This window comes from Venturia canescens, chromosome 1, assembly GCF_019457755.1.
Source record: "Venturia canescens isolate UGA chromosome 1, ASM1945775v1, whole genome shotgun sequence".
Taxonomy (NCBI): domain Eukaryota; kingdom Metazoa; phylum Arthropoda; class Insecta; order Hymenoptera; family Ichneumonidae; genus Venturia; species Venturia canescens.
Window position 1 is genome coordinate 1122219 of NC_057421.1, and position 11882 is coordinate 1134100.

The 11882-nt window shown below is 38.8% G+C and overlaps 1 long non-coding RNA gene across 1 annotated transcript; it reads left to right on the forward strand.

Moving 5' to 3' along the window:
• The first annotated feature begins 7876 nt into the window (after positions 1 to 7876).
• On the forward strand, positions 7877 to 10901 carry LOC122408278 (uncharacterized). Its single transcript, XR_006260421.1, has 3 exons — positions 7877 to 7978; positions 9553 to 9791; positions 10214 to 10901. It is a non-coding gene; the product is annotated as an uncharacterized lncRNA (long non-coding RNA).
• Positions 10902 to 11882: the final 981 nt, after the last annotated feature.

Consider the following 11882-nt stretch of genomic DNA (forward strand, 5'->3'; position numbering starts at 1 on the left):
TTAAAATTCTTCTAATCAATTGCGCTCATAGATAAAATGAAAGTCTCATGAAAGTAGTGAGGCGCGGAATGGCGGCACCCGGGACAGCGAGTTTCCGACGGTGAAAATACCGCGTTCGTATTTTCTGCTAACGGCCAACATGCCGAGCAAACGATCAGCGACATTCTCTTCTTCTTTTGATCGAGCGTAAGATTCATAATTTCGGAATTTTTGTCATAACGCAGGAAACTAGGATACGCGAAAAAATGCTTTCTTCCCCGGTACACGGGCGGCGATTCCGGCGTAATGTTCCGTCTCCGAATGATCGACGGCATTCAGAGGCTTCCGCAGACATTCTTGACGGTCCCGTACACACAGCAGTGCTCTAAAAACTTGATCTTGAAGTCATCAGCAGCGATCACAGGACCGAAGACGTGCGCTGATTCGGTTCCGAGTCTGAAATTACTTTTGATTCCCAAACTAATAATAGGCTTTGGAGTTTCAGTGTCGAGAACATTATGTTTGGAGAAATGAGCGCTCGATCTCGCGGAACGCGACGATTCCCCGTGACGCGAATGCCTATTTCCGTGGACAAACTCTCCATTCTGATTCTTCAGGCTCAACGTGCCTCGGGACTTTAATTGAATAAAATTTTTCTCTTTTCTTCCCCTGAAAAACTAATGCCAGATGGATGAAGTAAAACAATGTCGCGAAGTGTGTTTAAAATGAATTTAAGGCCTTATATGCACTTGCAGAGGCCGAAAAACTTGATTCTCTTGAATTTTTTTCGACGAGAAAATAAATGTTTATTGAAAAATGGCGCAACTCCAACTGCATTCCAGCAGCAGCTTTTTTTGTCGCGGTGGACGCGACAACTAAAAAATTATTAATCCGATCCATACGAAATTTTGACCACTTATTTATTGTAGTAATGGTTTGGGTTTGGACGAAGAATTTGTAAAAATTTTGATTTAAAAAAATGGCGACGGTTTTAACAAAAAATTCATTTGTTGAAGTGCTAAATTTTCGGTTTTTTGTTACAATTTTTTTTTCCAACGAAATACGAAATCCTTCGTCCAAGCCCCAGCAATTATTGTAATAAATAAGTGCTAAAAATTTGGTGTGGATTGAATTAATAGTTTTATAGTAATCGGGTCCACTGCAAAGGTATTTTTCAAAGAACACGATTCTGAAATAATCGCGTATCGGTTGAAATACTCATAGCTACGAATCTAATGCTCCGATCTTTATGAAACTTGGTGAGACCATTCTTCAGACATTGTACTTGAAGAGTATTTAATAAAAAAATTTCTATTTTTCCGCTCATCATAAGCGTATAAAGCATTTAAGATCTCGTCGTTGGAATAGTGAAGCCTTTCGAGGGGCCAGAGAAACTCGAGTTACTCGTCGCTACCGTTGGCCTCTCGAATGCACTCTCACCGCTCCAGAATTTATTAAAGTACAATATCCGGTTTAGTGGTTGAGGAGGACAAAGAGATCTGTTATTTCACGGTCACGATGTCTCGGGCTGGATCGTAAAGCCTCCTTTTCCTGGCTCGTAAAATGGGAATCGTATTTTTGCCAAAATTCTTGTGTCACCTCAAATTACTTTGCTCCGAAATTTCTTGGTTTCAGGAATCGGGGGAATGGAAAATGCCGGAGAATCGCAGCACGTTGAACTCAATTTTTGCACGCAGATGCCACCATCGTCGACTGCAATCGCCATCGACTTTGCAATTTCTCGTTTCAAACAGGCTCGTGTGCACGATGTTTGTGTCGAAGATCGGATGCAAAAAATCATCCGGCAATTTGGACTCGGCTGTCGAAAGACAATTTTCGTTCCACGCACTCTCGACGCTTCCTCCGGTTGGTTTTTCACTCCGGTAAGGACACAAACCAACTTCACGATTATGATGACGCAACATTTTTCCTCAACGCTTTTTCAACTTTTCTATTAACAGTTTTACACGTAAAAAGGTGCCTAATGTCTCGGGAGAAACCATCCCAGCTCGAGCTTAAGGCTGTTCAATACCAAATTCCGATTTCTTATGGAAATTTTGAAAAAAAATCAATACAAAAATTCTTAAATCCCCAGCAATTATGAAATTTTAGTAAAATATCGTAACCATATTTTTTGCCGATCATTAACGATAATTTGAATGATTTTTGGAACACGTTTCACAACGAATAATGTTCACACAGGAAGGGCTCTTTATTTATACGGCACTCAGCTACCGAACTACCTTAATCGATGCAGTAACGTCCACTTTCTTCGAGCTCGTTTCAGCCCACTTGTTGCTATAAAAAATTTTCATTACTTCATAACATTGTACAGAGATGAATAAACTTTATGTCACTCTGTTTCTTGGCGACACGAGCTCCTGTCACACATAATCATATTCTGCGTCAAAACGCTTGCGGGACTTTTCTATATTGATTGCTATGAGCAAAGAAACAAGAGCGCGTAACCAATACCACTTTATTACGGTCTACGATCTTTTGTCGGCCGCCTGGTCAACGATTGTGTGTCAGAAAAGTACTGGGATATTTGTGTCGCGCGAGGCCTCAATTCCGGACCGATCGCGTGTTCGAGAATAGCCACTTTTTCACGAAATATCATAAGCGTTCGTCGTTACCGATATCATTCAATTAAATCGGAACTCTCCGGAGTGAAAAAGTCATCCGTTTCCCGTCGTTAAAAAACGTGCAAAATAGAAAGTCCACTGTCGTTGATCACGCAATTTGTATTCGGCCGCGAAGATTCCTTCGCTGGCCAGTTGGTGGTTTTCGTTACTCTGCATACTCCACTGAGCAAAGTGTGAACGTCGATCCTAAGAAATTTTCGTGGGATCGACGGAACGGAACGAACTTGTTTGATGGCGCATTCCGAAATTTGTTTTTCCGACGATTGACGTTTTTCACTGGTCGACGAAACAAAGTAACTTGGGATTCCTGAATCTCTTGACGGGCCAGCAAAACTTTGGTGCAACCGCGAACAAATTGATGCCGGGAAACCAAATTTCGTTGGAACCCAACCATTTGCCATTGAACGGAAAAATAGTTGACGAAATTTTCATCCAACGATTTTATTTTAGTCCATCGTATCAATTTTCATTTCACTCCAAATGAAAAGATCTTTGGATCTCGGACGAACTCCGCTATCGAGGCGATTCTCATTCCTGTATTTTGTCTTCCACACACATAATATGCCCGAGGAACGAATATAGATTTACATACTCTGTAATATCGGCAGCAAACGTACAAGCAAAAGCATAGAAGCAACGGAGCGTGCCGGAGAATCGAGCCTCTTGCTAGTTTGAGAGAAAGCGACCCGCCCATAAAATAAAATGCATTCTATCTCGACGATCGAGCATGCGTCACTGTGTATTACTGTATTGCTTCAAGATACTTTGCGAGACAGTCTCGCGCGTCTTTCGGGCTTCCTTCTGGTGATTCCCTTCGTTAAATAAAGGCGAGTCCACACGGCTGCGGTGGCGACATCGCCGATCGCAGCATCTTCGATGGACCAACATTGATGTCATTGCAGGCCTCGAGTTACGATTCGCAGAGGGAAGAAAAACCATGTTGGAGAGTCACGAACATTGGGAGTCGCGACTTAATCGCTTGGTTTTTAGCTCCGATGTCGCAACCGAGTTTCCTCCTGAAAATTTCATTTCAAAGGATCGCATGCGTTGATCACAAAGTAATCATTTCTGAAGACACGAACTTTTAAAACCTCTGGCACATCTCGAATGCGTTTCTCGAAAGTCGTTAACCCGTTGCATCACTGCGTGGAATAACTAACGTACGAGACGCGCCGAGAATGCTTGTGGATGACAAGCTTTATTGCTGGGGTATAACCGCAGCAAGTTCCACCGTCGAATGGTCATCTTGTGATAATCGTTTTCTGCTGGTCTTATGCGTGACAGAAACAAATTTTCAAACGTGCGGCTCTGGGATCAACGACTCTTGGTGAACAAAATAGAATTTTTTTTGTGAACAAAAGTTTCGTTCAGTCGCCGACGTTGATCCAACCAAAATTTCACTTAATCGACGAATTTATATTTTCCTTCATCCTAAGCTCCACCAAATTTTCGGCAGCATCAATCGTAAAAGAAAATTCATGCGGAAAAATCGGTTTTGCCAGGAGCGTCATCGAATCGACGACCGAATATTGGTCCCGGTTTTACGGAAAATCGCAGAATCATTTTTCTCCCTGGAAACGTTACTTTTGCCTCCATAATTTCTAGAATTTTATTAATTTTCTTCTAATTACTGCGGCACGTTAAAAATGCAGAACCAAAGCATACCGAATCGCTGATTAGTCTGTTTCCTTTTCTTTTTGTTTTTTTTTCTGTTACGTATATACATTTCGTCCTTTTACTTTATCCTAATACTTTCCGTACAGAAAACGAAATTTGTATAACAATCTTATGCGTTCGCGAGAGCCGAGCGTTATACACGATTTTTCAAGTAGGCTTACGTATTCGCTGATTACGAATTCGCGACGAGGCCTTTTTTAAATATTCAGGATTACGAGCAACGTCTGGCTCAAATCACACTACTCGCACTCTCAGTTCACGTACATCGAATGCTAACTGCTCTGTACGCGACATCTGAATGCTCTCTGATTACAAACGAGTAAACCAGGAATCATTGAATCCGGATTTGAATCATTCCATCCAGTTTATTTCTGGTGGTTTCATATATGTTGCGTCGATCCGAAGAATGTGAATTCGACGATGTTTATTATGTAAATATTATTTATGGGGACAAGAGTAGAATTACCAGATTCGGAGTGTCGGGAATTCGGTCTCATTACGTAAGATTTTGTTTTAAAAATGAATCTTTTTTTTCATTGCTAATCATGGGATTCGAAGTTTTTTCAGGGGCTTGTGTTGTTTTAAGGAAACATCGATCGTAAAGTTTGATCAAATCTTTTCTTCTCCTCATAACGGTTCAACTGGATGGGTAAAAAAACAAACAAACCTAAGTCCGAGAGACAGAAAATTATCAGATACCCTAATTAGACGGCCAAAAAAAAGACCATTTTCACGAACTTTTTTGATCGGTATAAATAATAAATATATGGATATAAAAAAAAAGATACACTCTTAAAATACGCAAAAAAAGTTTTTTTATATTTATTTTACTCAGTTTTCGTACAGAAAAATGGGGGAGAAGACAGGTCTAAAAAAAAGATGGGTGTGCGCTGTTAATAAAATGGATGATTGGAGAAAAAAAATGGTTTTAGATTCAATAGGTATAAATGGCTATCGCGCGTATCATAATGTTTTTGATTTTTTTTTAAATGACAAAATGGCAGCCATTTTTCCAAAAACTATGAAAAAGCACGTTTTTTTCATCGTTTTCTGTGAAAAAAATAGTTCCACTGAAAATTTCAAAATTCGTATGATACGCGCTATAGCTACAGTCACGAAGAACACGTGGTAAAATTTTGATAAGGATCGGTAGAATAGTTTCGCAGATTTTATCACCGAGCAATCCAAAAACGTAATTTTGAGAAAAACGCTTTCAAACTCAGACAGCTAAGCAAGCGTCGCTCAAAAGTGTACTCAGACTGCTCAGATTTTTATAAAATTTTACTATGATACTTTTGAATATGTATACTTTCGAAAATACAATTAAAAACATCGTTTTTTTGGAAATTTTAATGAGAGTAGAGCCCTTAAGTTAAATTTCAATACGTCAAAACACTACAAGGGAGAACATTGACCCTCGTTCGCTCAGCTCGAAACGCCAACTTGAAGTTAGTTTTTTAAATAATATTTCGTCCCTGCTTCCATTACTCAAAAATGGCGCAGAAAGTTAATTCAACATTAGTTTGACCTTACGTAAAATCGATTAATAATGGAATGAGAAGCTAAAATATTAAAAATCGTTTCGACTCGTGCAGCGAATACAATCGACTGAATATGGTGCTTACAAAATTACGATCTCCATTGTATCCAAGACCACGTCGTTTGTTGGAATACCTTCTCAGTTCATTTTTACGTCACGTATTGCTGGGTGTGAAAAATGAGTCTGCTAGAAATCTGGGAAGGTTTTAAACGTTCCTGTAACTGATGCAATGGAATCAAGGGTGCTCACGTCATTATGATCTCCATTGTATCGAAGGAGCGTGAATCATTGGAATGCGAGCGATGATTCTTCTGCCGGATCAGAGCGTTCCCAAACCGATGATGGATTTTCTTAAGTTTCTGCGAGTGTCATCTCCCTGGGTTAGCTGTCGTTTGACCGATCCCGAATCTCACTCGGACCGAAATCTCGTAACGAAATTCGACATCGAAGTTACGAGTCCAAGCATTTCCAGGGCAGTGCGATTCTCCGAGGCTCGAAGTTTCTTCGAGATCGAGGGAAAACTCCACGTCAAAATCGACCACATAATTACTGTAAATATAGAAACACTGTTGAGAATATTTTGAAGATCGATGTGGAAGAGACTGAAAAAAATTGTTGGGATTCCTCGAGAAGAAAACGATCGGAGAAGTGTCGAGTGGGCGAAGCCAGGGAAAGGAGAGTGGAAAGAAATGGAAAGAGAAAAATGAAACTTAGAGAGAGAGAGGGAGAAAAAAAAGAGATTCAAAAAGTACTGTGACACAACAAGGGGCAGAAGATGAGCAATGAACTTGACCGGGAGTGGGTCACGGTAGCGATAGCTCAGTCCTTCAGTCTCCGAGCCAACAGTCAACTGCAGAAAACTCTCCGCTATGCATCACCTTTGCTATGATCCGTTACATTTGAGTTTTGCCTCATTATTTTACCAACCAGTGCTTTGGCGGTGGTCATCTTTTGTGTAAAAACTTGCTCGCTCTCTCGAGGCCTTGAGTCTTTTTGCGGCGTTATAAATTATACTCTCTCTTACAATGTTCAGGTTAAGTTGCTTCAAGACATTTTCACTTTTTCTGTACGAGTGCATGATGAATTTCCGCATGTCGACGATTTTCTTCCAACACTTTCCGATCTGCTTCTCAGCGAGTTCTCGCGATCGCTTTTTCTTCTAATTCCAAACACAAAATTGTGCTCTCCAGTACCTGCGGTAAGTCAACCTGTACGAATGCCTGAACGTGGATGAAGTGTGACTCTGATCGCCTTCCTGTCAATATTCTAAACGTTAGATAATTCGATAACGAAAACACGAAGAAGACGTTTCGTTGCTCGTAATTGTGGCAACGAAATGTGATATGTTCACGTTGTAAAAAGCAATTATGAGAAAAAAAACTTTTTCTTAAAAAATAATTAAAGGTGAGGAAAAAGAAAATGTGAAGAAAAGTGACAGTTTTGTTCGTGAGTCTCGAAAAACGTGGTCGTTTAAAAAGATATTATAATTCATTTGAAATCGAATTTGAAAATAAAGAACTTCGAATTTATTTTCTTCCCCGTGCAGCTTCATCGAAAAACCAATCCCAGCGACTGCTTACAAAAAACGATTTCCATCGAGTTTGGTCCCTAAATCTCGCCCTCGGATCAGTTCGAACGAGAGGAACTTTGTCCAACGTTTCTTTCTCAGATCAAATAAGACGTTGCCTCGACTGTTCACTTTGCAAAGCCCCTGCCTCGGGACGATTCGTTCCAGTGGAATTTTCACTCCCGCCATCAACATCAACGCGCAAGATTTTCCATTCGCAGGAATACTAAAGAATGCGCGTATCTCCAGCACGTTTCTCGAGTTTGAATACATTTGTGCGTCTTCGCTAAGCCAAGCTCGACTCCTCACCCATCCAACCTAATGACGCCTCTACTTCAATTCCGCTGCTTTGAGACGCCTCGCAGCCAGCAAGTATGCTGCGAGGTGTATGCTAAGAGTGCAGCAGTGTAATGAGATACGGCGATTAGCGTAGCAGATCCTCGCACAAGAAGACCGGCTCGTCCATAAGCCTAATTATACGGCTCATCGCTGCAGTAGTAAAGCCTCAAGTGTGGCTCGTAAGTAAGAACGAGGCTTGTGTAGAAAAACCGTCGACATTATTTCATTAAGGTAATTTCTTATTACCTTAATAAGAATTTTCAAGAAATCCATGTCTTTTTTGCTTTTTTTTTCGAAAGTATACATATTTAAAAGTATCAGTAAAATTTTATAAAGATCTGACGAGTCTGAGTGCACTTTTTAGTGACGTTTACTTACCTGCCTTTGTTTAAACGCGTTTTTCTTAAAATTACGTTTTTCGACGACTCGATGATAAAATCTGCGAAACTATTCGACCGATCCTTACCAAAATTTTACCACGTGTTCTTCGTGACTGTAGCTATAGCGCGTATCATACGAATTTTGAAATTTTCAGTGGAACTATTTTTTTTTCACAGAAAACGATGAAAAAAAAACGTGCTTTTTCATAGTTTTTGGGAAAATGGCCGCCATTTTGGGATTTTTGAAAAAATCAAAAATCGTATGATACGCGCCATAGCCATTTACTTATTGAATCTAAAACCATTTTCTTTTTTCTCCGATCATCCATTCCGGAGATTTTATTAACAGCGCATATTCATATTTTTTTTGGACTTGCCTTCTCCCTCATTTTTCTGTACGAAAACTGAGTAAAATAAATATAAAAAAACTTTTTTGTGTATTTTAAGGGTGTATTTTTTGAGCCTAACATTTTTTATGTCCATATTTATAATTTATACCGGTCAAAAAAATTCGTGAAAATAGTATTTTTTTGGCCGTCTGATTAAGGTAGACCCCTTAAGGAGAAAATATAGGGGAGACCGGAGCAAAACGGGATACCTAAGGAAATATTGAACTTTTCAGAAGTTTGGGAAGTTCTGTCTATTTTTTACTTCCAAAAACTAAGAAATATACCGAAATTTTGTTTAATTTAAAAAAAAAAAAAAAAAAAATCCGAGGCAAAACGGGGTACCCCTCAAAAACTCATGAACTTTTTTTACTATGATTTTAATTCAATGCATCTTAGGTGTATTTTACACCCGTAACCGAGTGCTTCCGATTTACCGGTGTAAGCGTTGAAAGCGATCTCAGCGCTTACAGCGCTCTAACGTACGTCGAACGCACCCTCTGTAATTCAATTCAAAATTAATTATATGAATAATAACGAAGATTGCCAATGTTTATTTTGTAAAAATTTGTATTCTTTGTCCACTGAATCATGGATTCGCAGTGCCAAAATTGTGCAGAGTGGGCACATGATTCGTGTGCAGGTGTAACCACACATGATGGTCCGCAAACATATATCTGCGATTACTGCCGTAGACAGTAATCTGCGAGGCAGTAATCGCAGATTTACAAATACTTTTTGTATATCTGTGCAAAAACGTTTTCATTTTAAAAGTGATGTAAAAAAAGAGAATTTGAAAAAAAACGAATTTTTTGAAAAGAAAAAATCAAAATCCAAAAAAAACAAGATATTTTGGAAAAAATATGTTTCATGTTCTTTTCGGACTAGGATAAAAATTAAAAAAAAAAAAAAAAAAAAAAAAGACAAAAAAATTTCTCTCATTTTTCGGGTATCGATCCCGTTTTGCCCCAGTCTCCCCTATTTGTTCGCGGAACAATTCGACATCGACGATGTTATCATGAATTTTCATTTTTTTCAGATATTTCTCCGGAAAAAAGTAATCGATGCTGAATTTGAGACGAAGCTCGAATCCTATTAGTGACATTTACCTCGATAAATCAAACGTCGGTCTTTTCAGATATATTTTTTTTACCGTCCGGCGTATCCGTCAAAGTGAAAGCTACCGTGATTTATTTATTACTTTTATCACGAGTGCCTGGTCCCAGGCAGAAAATTATAGAATTCCAATCCAGTGTCTGTCCAGCTAAGATTATTAAGGTACGTGATTTTTGTATACTCTCAATCGTACGCGCAACAACGAATAAAAACGACTACGAAAAAAATGTTGTTCAAAAACAATATCGAGGGGCGTTCGATATGGAAATAATTTGATAATTTTTATTTTTTCGATTTCAATCTCTTGACTGACTATGAGTTTTAAGGGTTTTGCATTGAGTGACAAAATTTTAAACGTTCATTGACAGAAATGGTGAGTTTTCCCTCGATCGATCGAACCCACCTGCCGTTTCCTTCGTTTCATTTCACCATCGCTAAATTGACACTTTGCCTCAAAATTGTACCGAAATTTCTTGAAGCCAACCGTAGATTGTAATTATTAGTCGAGATTTCGCTGTTTTGAGACTCGTTTGGAAAATTTTATGATGATTTTTACGAATTGGATGTAACGCAATTTTAAGCAGGAGCCCAATAATCGTGTTTGCTCATCAGCAGAGTGGATGTTGAACTACATTCGAGACTGGGTCGTTTCTTTGTACTGAAAATTCACGATGCAACCCTAATTTTCTTCGTAAGTATAGAAAACTCCGAGCAAATGGGTAGGCTCACCACGCCAGTGGCTTTTTTCGGTTTGGGAAGTGTTGATTGGAAAGAGACTTTTTACTGGTCGAGGTACGAAGTTGATCTTAATATAAATATTGAGGACTGTTTTTCATGGAACAACTTTTCGTCTTTTCTTGTTTCGATCGACGTGATTCTTGCTTGAAACAATCAACATATATTTCCTACTCCGTGTAGAAGCTGAAAATTTTGAAATCTTTTAATCGAAGTTTCAGTACGAAAAATGTGTGATCCAAGTTTTTTCCGGATTTCGAATTTCTTCGAATGTCTTTTGTTCATCGTTAGAAAGTTAATTTGCGTGTTTCATGGGCGAGAATCTGGAAACATATTTTACACGTCGAGGTTGCGAGAAAATTCAATTTTCCGACAATCGGACGAACCCGAAGAGAAAAAAATCGAAGTTTTCCGTCAAGTGGACGAATTTCCATGTTTTTTGAATTCTTCGATGAAAAAAATGGATTTCCGTTATGGCCTTATATACAGTTGTGTCTAATACTCGAATCTAATACTTGAATCTTTAAACGCGATTATCTCAGAATCGTCTTTTTTGAAAAATACCTTGGACACGATTACTAAAAAACTATTAATCCGATCCACACCAAATTTATACTACTTATTTATTATAATAATTGCCAGGGCCTGGACGAAGGATTTCGTGTTTTGTTGGAAAAAAAAATTGTAACAAAAGATCAAAAATTTAGCACCTCAAATAATTAATTTTTGTTAAAGCTGTCGCCATGTTTTTAAATCACAATTTTTACAAATCCTTCGTCCAGACCCAAACCATTTTTAAAATAAATAAGTGGTAAAAATTTCGTATGGATCGGATTAATAGTTTTTTAGTTGTGACGTCCACCGCGACTGATGCTCAAAAAAGGTGCTGCTGGAATGCAGCTGGAGTTGCGCCATTTTGAGAAATTTGTTGATGAAAAAAATTGTACAAGTACATGAACATGCGTACCAATGAATGTCGTTCACAGTTTTTCAATAAACATTTATTTTCTGTTAAAAAAAAAAAAATAAAAAAAATCACGTTTTTTGGCCTCTGCAAGTGTGTATGAATAAATTGGGTAAAGTCTTTTCTAGAATACGATGAATTTCTCCTTCAAAGTCACTGCTCCATGCCGAAGATTTCGTGTTCCCCTTCGACCGATGTGAAACCAAAGGTTCAACGGTTCTTGAGCTCGAGAGACAAACGTGAGAGAGAAAAAGATGAAAAGTATTCGAGTGTCCTAGACCTTGGTAAGAAGCTCGGCGGTGAAAGTATGAGGCCGTGTGAGGTCGTAAAGCGATAAAGAGACAAGTAAAATCTTGAAAATTCCATCGGTCCAGAATCGCCAAATATTGCTTCGCAGTAAAAATGATTTGGAATTTTCGAAGACGCCAATGCACCACATTAGCACGCTCAAATATACAAGCACGCTGAAGTTCTTAGTAAAACGTAAGATCGAGAGGACGCGGCGTTGTACAAATTTCGAAAGTTAAGCGAGCACCTTACTCGAGAGAATCGGT